Raw genomic sequence first — 16,912 nt, 5'->3', positions numbered from 1 at the left:
GATGAGGGGATATTCAGATATGTGGCATGCCGCTTCGGGTGTCCGATGCTGTGGGTGTCTGGCGGTGCTGTAGGAATGTCCGGAGGTGCTGCGGGGGTGTCAGGCGGTGCTGTGGGTGTCCGGCAGTGCTCCGAGGGCTCATTTTGTAAAAGGCCAGATCCCCCACAGTGCCATGGTTTCCTATGCGGTGGACTCGGGAAAATGGCTGCCGGGAGGCGGTGCATGCGCAGATGGAGATCTCGGCACCAAGATCTTGGGAGATGAGATATCGGCGCACTGCTGGACACCCCCACAGCACCGCCAGACACCCCCTCATCCCAGCCTGCGGCCTGCAGCAATGGTACTGGTAAGGTATATCCACATTATAAGACGCGCCCCCATTTCCCCCCCAAATTTGGGGGGGAAAAGTGCGTCTTATAATCTGAAAAATACGGTATATATTTTTAAAATTATAGTTTTTAATTTTCTATTTTTTACAAAATTTATTGAGGGAAACCATGGATAAGTGAACGTGTAGATGTTCGGGTCCTAGTACCCTACTTGAACTTTATTCTAAAGTCTGGTTCAGGTACAAGAACTGTAACCGAAATTGAACCAGAACCCGAACCCCATTGAAAACAATTAGGACCCAAACTTTGCTGGACAAAAAAATCTCTCTCTCTCTCCTCCCAGAATTTTGAGTATTGAAACGTACTTCCAAGAGAAGTGCATGGTCGGCATTTAGCCCCGGACACTAACTGTCTGGTACGAACCGAACCCCAAACTTTTAAGGATAAGGTTCAGGTTCGCTTATCTGTAATAGTCCATACATACACTTCTTTTATGGCTTAGAAATAAATGGGAGCTAATGGTCAAAAGTGTTTCAATTGATTAACAAATTCTGCACAAGAGGCACAGTACAGCCCCTCACTGAGATACCAAGGAATGACGGAGCACTGCATACTAAATGAATTTGTGTGAATAGTGATACTATTCCACGTTACTTGAGCAGTAGTAAAACGCTATCACACATCATTAAACTCTTCATCCTCCAATGATAATGTGATGACTCAGAGATAATTCTGTTGACCCCACCCTGATGTCTCCAGGATGACTTTTCTGACATCTTACTTATAGATATTGATAATGAGATGACTCTGCAGACTTGGTCCTCATCTACACAGTAAAGCTTATGTCAGTCATTGTTAGCTGGAAAAGTCACTTTTAGAAAATGAACGCTAGTAACTCAGGACAACATCTGTAAGGAGTTTGTATGTTCTCCCTGTGTTTGCTTTACTTTCCTCCGGGATCTCTGGTTTTCTACCACACTCTAAAAGACAAACCGATAGGGAATTTAGGTTGTGAGCCCCTTTGGTGACAGTGATGATATTATTTGTAAAGTGCTGTGGAATTAATGGCACTATAAACAGTAAGTGAGTAAACTAAATAAATAAATATTAAAATACATATAGTGTATAATATTACTATGCCACCTTATGTCTGCCTCCAGCAGTAATATAAAGATGTCATCTGTCATAAAACTCTCAATCCTTTAATGATAATGCGATGACTTTAAGGAGACAATTCAATTGATGCTGTCCTCATGACTTTGGGATGATTCTGCTGATCTTATAATCTAATCATAACGAGATGACTCTGCTGATGTTGTCCTAATCTACACAGCAAAGCTGTAAGATGCAGAAAACAAGGCCAATCTTCTTATTGCATATGCCTCTAGTGGCCAGTATAAGAGAAAGCAATATTTCAGATTTTTTTTAACCGTTTTTTTTACATGAAATAATAAACATAAATATTTTTTTCCAGATGGTCACAAAAATACCAGTTATTTTTTCCTGGAACTTCTTGAAGGAAATTCTTTAATCATTCAGAGCTTCTAAGATGTCACAACCACTGGATTAAGGAAATGTACTATAAACACAAAATAAAATAAAACTGAAAAAATGGCAAATATTTTACAGAAATAGGGCAACCTGGGTGACTTTACAATGCTAGTGGTGGTGGTCACAGGGTGGGGGGTAGAGAGTGGTTGCTGTGTCCTCGATTTGAACCTTTTTGTTTCCAGTAGCTTTTGGAGAACATTTGATTGGGACATAATTGGTTAATGAACGCGAAACACAACCCATTTGCAAAGTCTTCTATATTGGTCCATTAGGGATAATGATAATGCATCATATGGATGCAAAACAACAAGTAAAAAAGGGTTATATCAGGTGATTACCGCCGCACACAAAATGAACAATTTTCTGAATTACAGGATGGAACGGGCAACTCAGCCACACGCAAACCTAACCAGCAATGATTATCTGGAACAAGAGGATGACCCGAAATTGTCTTGTGTTGACTCACACAAAGCTCTAAAATAAACCCGTACTACCGTGCCCTAGGTACAAATAGAGCGAAACTAAGTTTTTAATTTTCACTGCTCTGTTGTGGCATCACAGAAAGACCCTAAATTGGGTAGTATCTTATTGAATATGCTCTAGAAGAAAACATGGGTCAAGTAATAGTGTCGTATATTTGTGTAAATAATACTGCTATACAGTGCAGCTAAATAGCAATGCTATACAGTGGTACCACCACAATACCCTGCAAAAATAAGACAATGTATAACATGTGTCTAGATCACAGCACCACCTAATGCTGTCCAGTAAATACCGCCATATAGTGCTCATAATACTGGTGACTAAATAGCAGTTCAATATATAAAAGAATCTGAAAATATTCTACATAAAACTGCTACAGAATTAATATTAATATATGCGCCATCTATGGCTCCTGCGTCAACAGGAACAGCCTAAGTGTCCTGTCCATCTTCCCAATTATGCCATAAAGACGTCATAGAGGAGCCCCCCGCTTGTTTAGGATTACCCCATAGTCACCTCTTCGTCAGACTGACAGGGCAAAACAATGTAACCCAATCATTCACAATTCTACTGGAGCCTACTGGAAACAGTCAGCATGCTTGTACACAGATGTTCAACTAAATTCTTAGTTTAGCTTTTAAAAAGGATGAGATCACTTCATTATCACAAGATCATATGATCACAAGGTAAACGAATTAACTTCCCAGAATGCAAATTACTAAAGCCAGTGCCATTCAGACATTAATAAAGCTGAGAATGCTGGAAAATTTCATTTCTGGAGTATAATACAGGAGGTAACTCAGAATCAGTAACGTAATTAATGTACACAGTGACTGCACCAGCAGAATAGTGAGTGCAGCTCTGGGGTATAATACAAGATGTAACTCAGGATCAGTAATGTATGTACACAGTGACTGCACCAGCAGAATAGTGAGTGCAGCTCTGGGGTATAATACAAGATGTAACTCAGGATCAGTAATGTATGTACACAGTGACTGCACTAGCAGAATAGTGAGTGCAGCTCTGGGGTATAATACAAGATGTAACTCAGGATCAGTAATGTAATGTAGTACACAGTGACTGCACCAGCAGAATAGTGAGTGCAGCTCTGGGGTATAATACAGGATGTAACTCAGGATCAGTAATGTATGTACACAGTGACTGCACCAGCAGAATAGTGAGTGCAGCTCTGGGGTATAATACAGGATGTAACTCAGGATCAGTAATGTAATGTATGTACACAGTGACTGCACCAGCAGAATAGTGAGTGCAGCTCTGGAGTATAATACAAGATGTAACTCAGGATCAGTAATGTAATGTAGTACACAGTGACTGCACCAGCAGAATAGTGAGTGCAGCTCTGGGGTATAATACAGGATGTAACTCAGGATCAGTAATGTAATGTATGTACACAGTGACTGCACCAGCAGAATAGTGAGTGCAGCTCTGGAGTATAATACAAGATGTAACTCAGGATCAGTAATGTAATGTAGTACACAGTGACTGCACCAGCAGAATAGTGAGTGCAGCTCTGGGGTATAATACAGGATGTAACTCAGGATCAGTAATGTAATGTATGTACACAGTGACTGCACCAGCAGAATAGTGAGTGCTGCTCTGGGGTATAATACAGGAGGTAACTCAGGATCAGTAATGTAATGTATGTACACAGTGACTGTACCAGCAGAATAGTGAGTGCAGCTCTGGGGTATAATACAGGATGTAACTCAGGATCAGTAATGTAATGTATGTACACAGTGACTGCACCAGCAGAATAGTGAGCGCAGCTCTGGAGTATAATACAAGATGTAACTCAGGATCAGTAATGTAATGTAGTACACAGTGACTGCACCAGCAGAATAGTGAGTGCAGCTCTGGGGTATAATACAGGATGTAACTCAGGATCAGTAATGTATGTACACAGTGACTGCACCAGCAGAATAGTGAGTGCAGCTCTGGGGTATAATACAGGATGTAACTCAGGATCAGTAATGTAATGTAGTACACAGTGACTGCACCAGCAGAATAGTGAGTGCAGCTCTGGGGTATAATACAGGATGTAACTCAGGATCAGTAATGTATGTACACAGTGACTGCACCAGCAGAATAGTGAGTGCAGCTCTGGGGTATAATACAGGATGTAACTCAGGATCAGTAATGTAATGTATGTACACAGTGACTGCACCAGCAGAATAGTGAGTGCAGCTCTGGAGTATAATACAAGATGTAACTCAGGATCAGTAATGTAATGTAGTACACAGTGACTGCACCAGCAGAATAGTGAGTGCAGCTCTGGGGTATAATACAGGATGTAACTCAGGATCAGTAATGTAATGTATGTACACAGTGACTGCACCAGCAGAATAGTGAGTGCAGCTCTGGAGTATAATACAAGATGTAACTCAGGATCAGTAATGTAATGTAGTACACAGTGACTGCACCAGCAGAATAGTGAGTGCAGCTCTGGGGTATAATACAGGAGGTAACTCAGGATCAGTAATGTAATGTATGTACACAGTGACTGTACCAGCAGAATAGTGAGTGCAGCTCTGGGGTATAATACAGGATGTAACTCAGGATCAGTAATGTAATGTATGTACACAGTGACTGTACCAGCAGAATAGTGAGTGCAGCTCTGGGGTATAATACAGGATGTAACTCAGGATCAGTAATGTAATGTATGTACACAGTGACTGCACCAGCAGAATAGTGAGCGCAGCTCTGGAGTATAATACAAGATGTAACTCAGGATCAGTAATGTAATGTAGTACACAGTGACTGCACCAGCAGAATAGTGAGTGCAGCTCTGGGGTATAATACAGGATGTAACTCAGGATCAGTAATGTATGTACACAGTGACTGCACCAGCAGAATAGTGAGTGCAGCTCTGGGGTATAATACAGGATGTAACTCAGGATCAGTAATGTAATGTATGTACACAGTGACTGCACCAGCAGAATAGTGAGTGCTGCTCTGGGGTATAATACAGGATGTAACTCAAGATCAGTAATGTAATGTATGTACACAGTGACTGCACCAGCAGAATAGTGAGTGCAGCTCTGGGGTATAATACAGGATGTAACTCAGGATCAGTAATGTAAATGTATGTACACAGTGACTGCACCAGCAGAATAGTGAGTGCAGCTCTGGGGTATAATACAGGATGTAACTCAGGATCAGTAATGTATGTACACAGTGACTGCACCAGCAGAATAGTGAGTGCAGCTCTGGGGTATAATACAGGATGTAACTCAGGATCAGTAATGTAATGTATGTACACAGTGACTGCACCAGCAGAATAGTGAGTGCTGCTCTGGGGTATAATACAGGAGGTAACTCAGGATCAGTAATGTAATGTATGTACACAGTGACTGCACCAGCAGAATAGTGAGTGCAGCTCTGGAGTATAATACAGGATGTAACTCAGGATCAGTAATGTATGTACACAGTGACTGCACCAGCAGAATAGTGAGTGCAGCTCTGGGGTATAATACAGGATGTAACTCAGGATCAGTAATGTATGTACACAGTGACTGCACCAGCAGAATAGTGAGTGCTGCTCTGGGGTATAATACAGGAGGTAACTCAGGATCAGTAATGTAATGTATGTACACAGTGACTGCACCAGCAGAATAGTGAGTGCAGCTCTGGGGTATAATACAGGAGGTAACTCAGGATCAGTAATGTAATGTATGTACACAGTGACTGCACCAGCAGAATAGTGAGTGCAGCTCTGGAGTATAATACAGGATGTAACTCAGGATCAGTAATGTATGTACACAGTGACTGCACCAGCAGAATAGTGAGTGCAGCTCTGGGGTATAATACAGGATGTAACTCAGGATCAGTAATGTAATGTATGTATACAGTGACTGCACCAGCAGAACAGTGAGTGCAGCTCTGGGGTATAATACAGGATATAACTCAGGATATGTAATGTAATGTATGTACACAGTGACTGCACCAGCAGAATAGTGAGTGCAGCTCTGGAGTATAATACAAGATGTAACTCAGGATCAGTAATGTAATGTATGTACACAGTGACTGCACCAGCAGAATAGTGAGTGCAGCTCTGGAGTATAATACAAGATGTAACTCAGGATCAGTAATGTAATGTATGTACACAGTGACTGCACCAGCAGAATAGTGAGTGCAGCTCTGGGGTATAATATAGGATGTAACTCAGGATCAGAAATAGAAAATGTGTGCACACTAAAAATCAACTGAAATTCACAGAAAGCATTGTTAGCTGAAATAATGGGCCCTATTCATACCATACGAATCTTTGATCTCCAAATAGATCATATGAACACATAAAAATAGAATACAAGATTTCAATGATTTTCTTAGTCTTACCTTACAATGAGGTTCTTGAATGTTCTGCCATGTTCATCTACATGACTGTGTCCTGAGGTATCTATTCTACTGCCAATAGAGATGCCTAAAAACAAAGAAAAATACCGCGATGAGGAAGGTGCTCACTATTTAGATCTGAGGTGCTCAGGAGTAAACAGTATATAACATATGAGAAAAACTCCGGCACACTACAACTGAAAATTTTCAAAATTTATTTTTGACATGCTCAAGTTCAGGTAATAGGGTTTCCCCACTTATTCAGGATATAAGGTTTCCAAAAAATAGAAATAAATGCATATGCTTCTTCAATACATCTTGTTAGGACATATACAATTTCCTTCTCAACGTTTCGGCTGAAAAGCCTTTTTCAAGAGATTAAATGTCCCTCTGCAATACACATAACGATAATTATATATAAGAATGATTAAACATCATATATGACAATATACAGTGCAAAAAATGAAAAATAAGGGTGACCCTTGTCCATATATACCCTTTTATTAATAAAAGGAAAAGAAAAAAATCACATGTCAAGATCATAGAGGCTAGTAATATGAATGTGAAAAAATTATATATGGAGGAAGGATGGCCTCAGACAAAACCTCATATGAGAAATAAAAAATAAAAAATAAAATAACCCGCATGGGTATATGCTAGCATGATGCTGTACATCTAAATATATAAGAGAACATGAAACAACCAAATACGTATTTCTTTATATAATGCACTAGTGACCACTCACTGAAGTATAATGAAAGTCATAAGAAAAACAGTTCATAGAAAGGTTTATAAAAAGAAAACCATACTTGCTAATATTTGAAGCCGGGCACGGAAACCCACTGTGAAGGTAAATGTATAAAGATACAATCTGTGTTAGCGTAGGGGGGTGCCATGTTGCTGCCCATGGCAGTCCCCTTCTTTTGGATGAAGAATTGATCTTCAAACATAAAAAAGTTACAATACAGACTATTAACGTCCATAGTTACTAATACACTGTTGTCGGGTATCTCCCCTATACCCCTTAGGGCAGATAGAAAGTCTGATGTATCCTTAAGATAAGATTTAATCTTAGGGACCAGGGGGGACAAGATTTTATCAAGTGTGATAGCTAAAGGGGATAATAGTGATTCCGTAGAAGCGACAATAGGCCGTCCTGGGGGTTTCAAAGGATCCTATTATCCCCTTTAGCTATCACACTTGATAAAATCTTGTCCCCCCTGGTCCCTAAGATTAAATCTTATCTTAAGGATACATCAGACTTTCTATCTGCCCTAAGGGGTATAGGGGAGATACCCGACAACAGTGTATTAGTAACTATGGACGTTAATAGTCTGTATACCAGTATCCGACATACGGATGGTATTGATTCGGTCATGTCCTTTTTGACCCGGCATACAAACTTTACTGATTTGCAACAAAAATTCTGTAGAGATCTTCTTACCATGGTATTGACACGTAACTTTTTTATGTTTGAAGATCAATTCTTCATCCAAAAGAAGGGGACTGCCATGGGCAGCAACATGGCACCCCCCACCGCTAACATTTTCATGGACCATTTTGAGCTATCATACGTCTACACCCATCCTAGTTTTATCCCTTACGCCATTTTTTGGCGGCGTTATATCGACGACGTTTTTCTCATTTGGACCGGTGACGTAGATACTCTTATAGAGTTCCACAATGACCTCAATTCCTGTTTACCAGGTTTAACCTTTTCTTTATCCAATGACTCCAATTCCATGAATTTTTTAGACACTAAAGTCATCATTACGGAAGACAGAACCATTGAGACAGATCTATTTGTTAAACCCACTGATAGGAATAGTCTCTTAAAATATGAAAGCTGCCACCCCCATCATGTCAAGAGAGCCCTCCCTAAATCCCAGCACGATAGGGTAAATAGGATTGTATCTAACCCAGTAACTAGTAGCATCAGACACCAGGAAATGAATGTCAAGTTTAGGAATAGGGGTTATCCAGATCAAGTCTTGACACCCAGAGGAGATAACAGTAGAGTTGAGTCACAACCGAAAGTACCTCGATTGGCTTTTGTTAGTACGTTTCATCCCCTAAATCATCTTATTAACAAATGTATCCTTCAACATTGGGATATTCTTAAAAATGCATATCCCACAGTACAGGAGTTCAAAGTGAACCCTATTATTTGCAGCAAACGCTGCTCCAATATTAAGGATCATTTGGTTAGGGCAGATGTGGGCCCCAGTAATCGAGGATTGATACAGAGAGTTCTATCTTCTCCACGGAATGGCACGTTCCCATGCCTTAGTTGTTATCAATGTTCCAATATATCTAAAGGTGACTCGTTTACACATCCACGATCTGGGAAACGTTTCCCTATCAAAGGACACTTTACTTGCAATTCTTCGTTTGTGGTGTATTTGATAAAGTGTCCTTGCGGTCTCGGATATGTTGGGGAAACGACCCAGCATATCCGAGACCGCATCTCTAAACATAAGTCTACTATACGGTGTGGGAGGACTCTCTTGCCAATTCCAGCCCATTTCATACAAAATAACCATACTATAGCGCAGCTAAAATACCAAATAATTGATCATGTCCCACTGTCCAGACAAGGGGGGGGGGGGGGGGGGGGGTGACAGGATCAAAAAACTCAAGGAACGTGAATCCTTTTGGATTCACACACTACAAACTCTGTCCCCATCTGGTTTAAATAGAGAATACGAGGTCTCTTATTAATGTTCTATTATTTTAATTTTTTGTATGACTACAGCATATGAACATTTATAAGAAAAATGTAAAGAGGGTATCTATTAGAATGGATTAGTTTGTATACGGGTCTTAATGACTTCTATGATGGTGTTTTCATCCCCCTCTCTATGTATTATACCCGTATATGTTTAGTATATTACTATTGAAGTCTCCACGAGGTTTTGTTATATTATCATAACATATTGTAACTACCGATCAGATATTGGAGTGACCACTTGGTTTCTACAATGTTCTCACAATGGCTTTTTCCTCTTGTTTTACAGTATACCAGCGGAACTTAGTGTTCGGCCTTGGATCCCACTGCGCATGCGCACTGTTTCGGCTTTTTCCGGCTTTTTCCGCTCTCGTCGGCTTTTCCTGCATTTCCGGTGTAAGCGCCACACTTTGAACTTTCACCCGGAACCACCTGTCCCTCACCAGGTAAATAGCCGCTCACATGTAGCTCACACACGTGCCTTTCACCTGGTCACAGTTCCCCGGTCCTCCGTTTGGACACCGCTCTTATGTGTGACTTCTGAAATCAGGTATTTACTCCTTTACGCGCACTTTTGGAGCACATGCATATTGCCAGGATATAGCCGCTAACACAGATTGTATCTTTATACATTTACCTTCACAGTGGGTTTCCGTGCCCGGCTTCAAATATTAGCAAGTATGGTTTTCTTTTTATAAACCTTTCTATGAACTTTTTTTCTTATGACTTTCTTTATACTTCAGTGAGTGGTCACTAGTGCATTATATAAAGAAATACGTATTTGGTTGTTTCATGTTCTCTTATATATTTAGATGTACAGCATCATGCTAGCATATACCCATGCGGGTTATTTTATTTTTTATTTCTCATATGAGGTTTTGTCTGAGGCCATCCTTCCTCCATATATAATTTTTTCACATTCATATTACTAGCCTCTATGATCTTGACATGTGATTTTTTTCTTTTCCTTTTATTAATAAAAGGGTATATATGGACAAGGGTCACCCTTATTTTTCATTTTTTGCACTGTATATTGTCATATATGATGTTTAATCATTCTTATATATATATAATTATCGTTATGTGTATTGCAGAGGGACATTTAATCTCTTGAAAAAGGCTTTTCAGCCGAAACGTTGAGAAGGAAATTGTATATGTCCTAACAAGATGTATTGAAGAAGCATATGCATTTATTTCTATTTTTTGGAAACCTTATATCCTGAATAAGTGGGGAAACCCTATTACCTGAACTTGAGCATGTCAAAAATAAATTTTGAAAATTTTCAGTTGTAGTGTGCCGGAGTTTTTCTCATATGTTAAAAACAAAGAAAGACAGATGGTCTACTTAGAATAGATTTTTAAATATAAAACTTCATAACAATAATAACTTCCATAGATTATATTGGAGTAAATAGAGTCAGGATGAAGCCAGTAAGGACAACAGGTTAGTGGGAAAGTAAAATATGTTAACACCGCAAAGATATTAGTCAATACGTCTTTTTGTCAAAAGAAACAAAGGACGTTTATCAATAAATGAACTGAGAAGTCTGCAGAAAAAATAGAGATACGTTTATCAAAATGGTGCAAAATATGTGACGTATTAGTCGCTAGACATGTTATATAAGGTTTTATAGTTCATACACTGTATGTACAAGAACTGCAGTTTGCAAAAACAGTATAGTATATAATATACTACAATTATTGTAGGAAAAAATTACAAACAGATGTAAAGTTTAAACTAAAGAATAGTTCTATAATCTTATTAGAATGGCAGTATTAATATTATTATATTCTTGTATTGTATTCTGTATGTAAAAGAGCAGTATTATAGCAGTTATATTCTTGTACATAGCAGCAGTATTATAGTAGTTATATTCTTGTACATAGGGGGCAGTATTATAGTAGTTATATTCTTGTACATAGGAGCAGTATTATAGTAGTTATATTCTTGTACATAGGAGCAGTATTATAGTAGTTATATCCTTGTACATAGGGGCAGTATTATAGTAGTTATATTCTTGTACATAGGAGCACTATTATAGTAGTTATATTCTTGTACATAGGGGCAGTATTATAGTAGTTATATTCTTGTACATAGGAGCAGTATTATAGCAGTTATATTCTTGTACATAGGAGCAGTATTATATTAGTCATATTCTTGTACATAGGGGCAGTATTATAGTAGTTATATTCTTGTACATAGGAGCAGTATTATAGTAGTTATATTCTTGTACATAGGGGCAGTATTATAGTAGTTATATTCTTGTACATAGGGGCAGTATTATAGTAGTTATATTCTTGTACATAGGGAGCAGCATTATAGTAGTTATATTCTTGTACATAGGGGCAGTATTATAGTAGTTATATTCTTGTACATAGGGAGCAGCATTATAGTAGTTATATTCTTGTACATAGGAGCAGTATTATAGTAGTTATATTCTTGTACACAGGAGCAGTATTATAGTAGTTATATTCTTGTACATAGGGAGCAGTATTATAGTAGTTATATTCTTGTACATAGGGGCAGTATTATAGTAGTTATATTCTCGTACATAGCAGCAGTATTATAGTAGTTATATTCTTGTACATAGGAGCAGTATTATAGTAGTTATATTCTTGTACATAGGAGCAGTATTATAGTAGTTATATTCTTGTACATAAGGGCAGTATTATAGTAGTTATATTCTTGTACATAGGGGCAGTATTATAGTAGTTATATTCTTGCACATAGGAGCAGTATTATAGTAGTTTTATTCTTGTACATAAGGGCAGTATTATAGTAGTTATATTCTTGTACATAGGGGCAGTATTATAGTAGTTATATTCTTGTACATAGGGGCAGTATTATAGTAGTTGTATTCTTGTACATAGGAACAGTATTATAGTGGTTATATTCTTGTACATAGGAGCAGTATTATAGTAGTTATATTCTTGCACATAGGAGCAGTATTATAGTAGTTTTATTCTTGTACATAAGGGCAGTATTATAGTAGTTATATTCTTGTACATAGGGGCAGTATTATAGTAGTTATATTCTTGTACATAGGGGCAGTATTATAGTAGTTGTATTCTTGTACATAGGAACAGTATTATAGTGGTTATATTCTTGTACATAGGAGCAGTATTATAGTAGTTATATTCTTGTACATAGGGGCAGTATTATAGTGGTTATATTCTTGTACATAGGGGCAGTATTATAGCAGTTATATTCTTGTACATAGGGGCAGTATTATAGTAGTTGTATTCTTGTACATAGGAACAGTATTATAGTGGTTATATTCTTGTACATAGGAGCAGTATTATAGTAGTTATATTCTTGTACATAGGGGGCAGTATTATAGTAGTTATATTCTTGTACATAGGGGCAGTATTATAGTAGTTATATTCTTGTACATAGGGGCAGTTGTTGTGAATTTGGTTTCTGGGCTCCCCCGGTGGTCACTGGTGGTACTGAACTTGTGTGCTTCATCTCCTCTGTTCACCTGTTTCCATCAGGATGTTGGAGTTTTCTATTTAACCTTGCTCCTCAGTCATTTCTATGCCGGCCAACAATGTTACCAGAAGCCTTTCTGTTGCATGTTCCTGCTCCTAGACTACTATCAGCTAAGTTGGACTTTTAGTCCTCAGTTTGTTTTGCATTTTTGTTCCAGTTCTCTGTGATTGAATATTTCTGAGGCTGGAAGCTCTTGTGATCTGAAATTGCCACTCTGGTGTCATGAGTTGATATTAGAGTCTTAAAGTAATTTCAGGATGGTGTTTTGAAAGGGTTTTTCAGCTGACTGTGTAGTTCCCTTTTCTGTCTTCCTACTATCTAGTAAGCGGACCTCAATTTGCTAAACCTATTTTCATACTTCGTATGTCAATTTCCTCTGAAATCACCGACAATATATGTGGGGGCTACTGTCTGCCTTTTGGGGAAAATATCTCTAGAGGTAAGTCAGGTCTGTATTTTCCTCTGCTAGGGTCAGTCAGTCCTCCGGCTGGCGCTGGGCGTCTAGGGATAAAACGTAGGCACGCTACCTGGCCACTGTTAGTTGTGGCCATCTTCCAAGAGCTAGTCTTTTTGTATGCTTTACTACGTTCTCTTGCCATTGAGAACCATGACAGGCAGTATTATAGTAGTTATATTCTTGTACATAGGAGCAGTATTATAGTAGTTATATTCTTGTATATAAATACTGTACTATAAGAAATCCATTCTTATACACAATAGCAGTATTGCAATAAATAGTAGAACTATTTGGAGGACAATTTTATATTACAGGATGATTTATGTAAACTAGAAGCTTGGGCTGATAAATGGCAAATGAGCTTTAATGGGGATAAATGTAAGGTCATGCACTTGGGTAGAAGTAATAAGATGTATAACTATGTGCTTAATTCTAAAACTCTGGGCAAAACCGTCAATGAAAAAGACCTGGGTGTATGGGTGGATGACAAACTCATATTCAGTGGCCAGTGTCAGGCAGCTGCTACAAAGGCAAATAAAATAATGGGATGTATTAAAAGAGGCATAGATGCTCATGAGGAGAACATAATTTTACCTCTATACAAGTCACTAGTGCGACCACACTTAGAATACTGTGCACAGTTCTGGTCTCCGGTGTATAAGAAAGACATAGCTGAACTGGAGCGGGTGCAGAGAAGAGCGACCAAGGTTATTAGAGGACTGGGGGGTCTGCAATACCAAGATAGGTTATTACACTTGGGGCTATTTAGTTTGGAAAAACGAAGACTAAGGGGTGATCTTATGTTAATGTATAAATATATGAGGGGACAGTACAAAGACCTTTCTGATGATCTTTTTAATCATAGACCTGAGACAGGGACAAGGGGGCATCCTCTATGTCTGGAGGAAAGAAGGTTTAAGCATAATAACAGACGCGGATTCTTTACTGTAAGAGCAGTGAGACTATGGAACTCTCTGCCGTATGATGTTGTAATGAGTGATTCATTAATTAAATTTAAGAGGGGACTGGATACCTTTCTGGAAAAGTATAATATTACAGGGTATATATATTAGATTCCTTGATAAGGCGTTGATCCAGGGAACTAGTCTGATTGCCGTATGTGGAGTCGGGAAGGAATTTTTTTCCCCATGGTGGAGTTACTCTTTGCCACATGGGGTTTTTTTGCCTTCCCCTGGATCAACATGTTAGGGCATGTTAGGTTAGGCTATGGGTTGAACTAGATGGACTTACAGTCTTCCTTCAACCTTAATAACTATGTAACTATGTAACTATTTCCCCCCTTACTAATATCGTTAGCTCAAAGTACATCATCAATTAACACAGAAAGTTCCTACCAAAGTTAAAAGCATGTGATATGAACATTTTCCGATTATGACTGGGACTCCGTGTTTCTTACTTCTCTGCATCTTGTAATTAAATTGAGCTTCCAGTTACTTTTGAATCAGTATAAAAATATATATTGCACAATATGGAACTTGTCACGTTTTACGATTCTGCCTGCATTAGATTTATTTTTCTCTCATACTAAACGATAATCCTTCCAGCTAATCATTTACATCCCGTTCACAAATTTAGGATTAAGAAAACAGCTTGTAAACTACATCACATAGCTGGGAGGGGTGCGTGTGTCTCCAGACAAAAAGAAAAAATGAGTCCTGGTGGTCGGCTTCTCCGAGTACACAAAATCTTTCTTTGCTCCGGGGTCTTGGATGGAAGTTGTATGTTGAAAAGCACGCTGGAAATGTCTGAGCACATTTACTTGTACTATTCAATAGATCTTATTTCCACCCTAGGTAATGAAACTTCCCCAATTTTTGTTGTAAATAAAGCAAGTCCTGAGGAAATAGATGCATATATACAAAACCACGGGAGCAAAACTGAGAGCATTTCCAAAAACACTGACGGCCTTTTCTTTTTCCATCAGAGGAAACAAATTGTGTGTCATGTTAAAGTCATAATTTATTTCTTATGGAGGTTGTTGATCAGAAGCCAGATAAGAACGCTGCTGGCCACGTCTGGCCAAGTGGAACAGTTTCAAAAATGAATCAAGAATAATATCAAGAATAAGTATTTATTTTTGTAAATGCCCTTGTGCCCAATGTGCCAAGAAACAAACTTAAATGTTATGTATGCTGCTCATTTTAAATTGAACAAGAATATTACAACTATAATACTGCCCCTATGTACAAGAATATGACTACTATAATACTGCCCCTATGTACAAGAATATATCTACTATAATACTGCTCCTATGTACAAGAATATAACTACTATAATACTGCTCCTATGTACAAGAATATAACTACTATAATACTGCTCCTATGTACAAGAATATAACTACTATAATACTGCTCCTATGTACAAGAATATAACTACTATAATACTGCCCCTATGTACAAGAATATAACTACTATAATACTGCTCCTATGTACAAGAATATAACTACTATAATACTGCTCCTATGTACAAGAATATAACTACTATAATACTGCTCCTATGTACAAGAATATAACTACTATAATACTGCCCCTATGTACAAGAATATAACTACTATAATACTGCTCCTATGTACAAGAATATAACTACTATAATACTGCTCCTATGTACAAGAATATAACTACTATAATACTGCTCCTATGTACAAGAATATAACTACTATAATACTGCTCCTATGTACAAGAATATAACTACTATAATACTGCTCCTATGTACAAGAATATAACTACTATAATACTGCTCCTATGTACAAGAATATAACTACTATAATACTGCCCCTATGTACAAGAATATAACTACTATAATACTGCTCCTATGTACAAGAATATAACTACTATAATACTGCCCCTATGTACAAGAATATAACTACTATAATACTGCTCCTATGTACAAGAATATAACTACTATAATACTGCTCCTATGTACAAGAATATAACTACTATAATACTGCTCCTATGTACAAGAATATAACTACTATAATACTGCCCCTATGTACAAGAATATAACTACTATAATACTGCTCCTATGTACAAGAATATAACTACTATAATACTGCTCCTATGTACAAGAATATAACTACTATAATACTGCTCCTATGTACAAGAATATAACTACTATAATACTGCTCCTATGTACAAGAATATAACTACTATAATACTGCTCCTATGTACAAGAATATAACTACTATAATACTGCTCCTATGTACAAGAATATAACTACTATAATACTGCCCCTATGTACAAGAATATAACTACTATAATACTGCCCCTATGTACAAGAATATAACTACTATAATACTGCTCCTATGTACAAGAATATAACTACTATAATACTGCTCCTATGTACAAGAATATAACTACTATAATACTGCCCCTATGTACAAGAATATAACTACAATAATACTGCCTCTATATACAAGAATATAACTACTATTTACAGCTCCTATGTACAAGAATATAACTACTATAATACTGCTCCTATGTACACGAATATAACTACTA

The 16,912-nt window shown here is 37.8% G+C and overlaps 1 protein-coding gene across 7 annotated transcripts in view; it reads right to left on the bottom strand.

Moving 5' to 3' along the window:
- The window catches only part of TENM4 (teneurin transmembrane protein 4), a 1,485,534-nt gene that overhangs the window by 1,212,786 nt on the left and 255,836 nt on the right, over positions 1–16,912 (bottom strand). For all 7 annotated transcript variants that reach the window (XM_077298663.1, XM_077298665.1, XM_077298666.1 and 4 more), the window contains exon 2: positions 6,720–6,804. The gene's annotated coding sequence lies outside the window, so the exon portion shown is untranslated. The remainder of the gene's footprint in view (positions 1–6,719; positions 6,805–16,912) is intronic.

Source organism: Ranitomeya variabilis, chromosome 3, assembly GCF_051348905.1.
Source record: "Ranitomeya variabilis isolate aRanVar5 chromosome 3, aRanVar5.hap1, whole genome shotgun sequence".
In the NCBI taxonomy this organism is placed as follows: Eukaryota; Metazoa; Chordata; class Amphibia; order Anura; family Dendrobatidae; genus Ranitomeya; species Ranitomeya variabilis.
The sequence above is the reverse complement of the archived record's forward strand: the minus strand, read 5'-3'. Positions and strand labels throughout refer to the sequence as shown.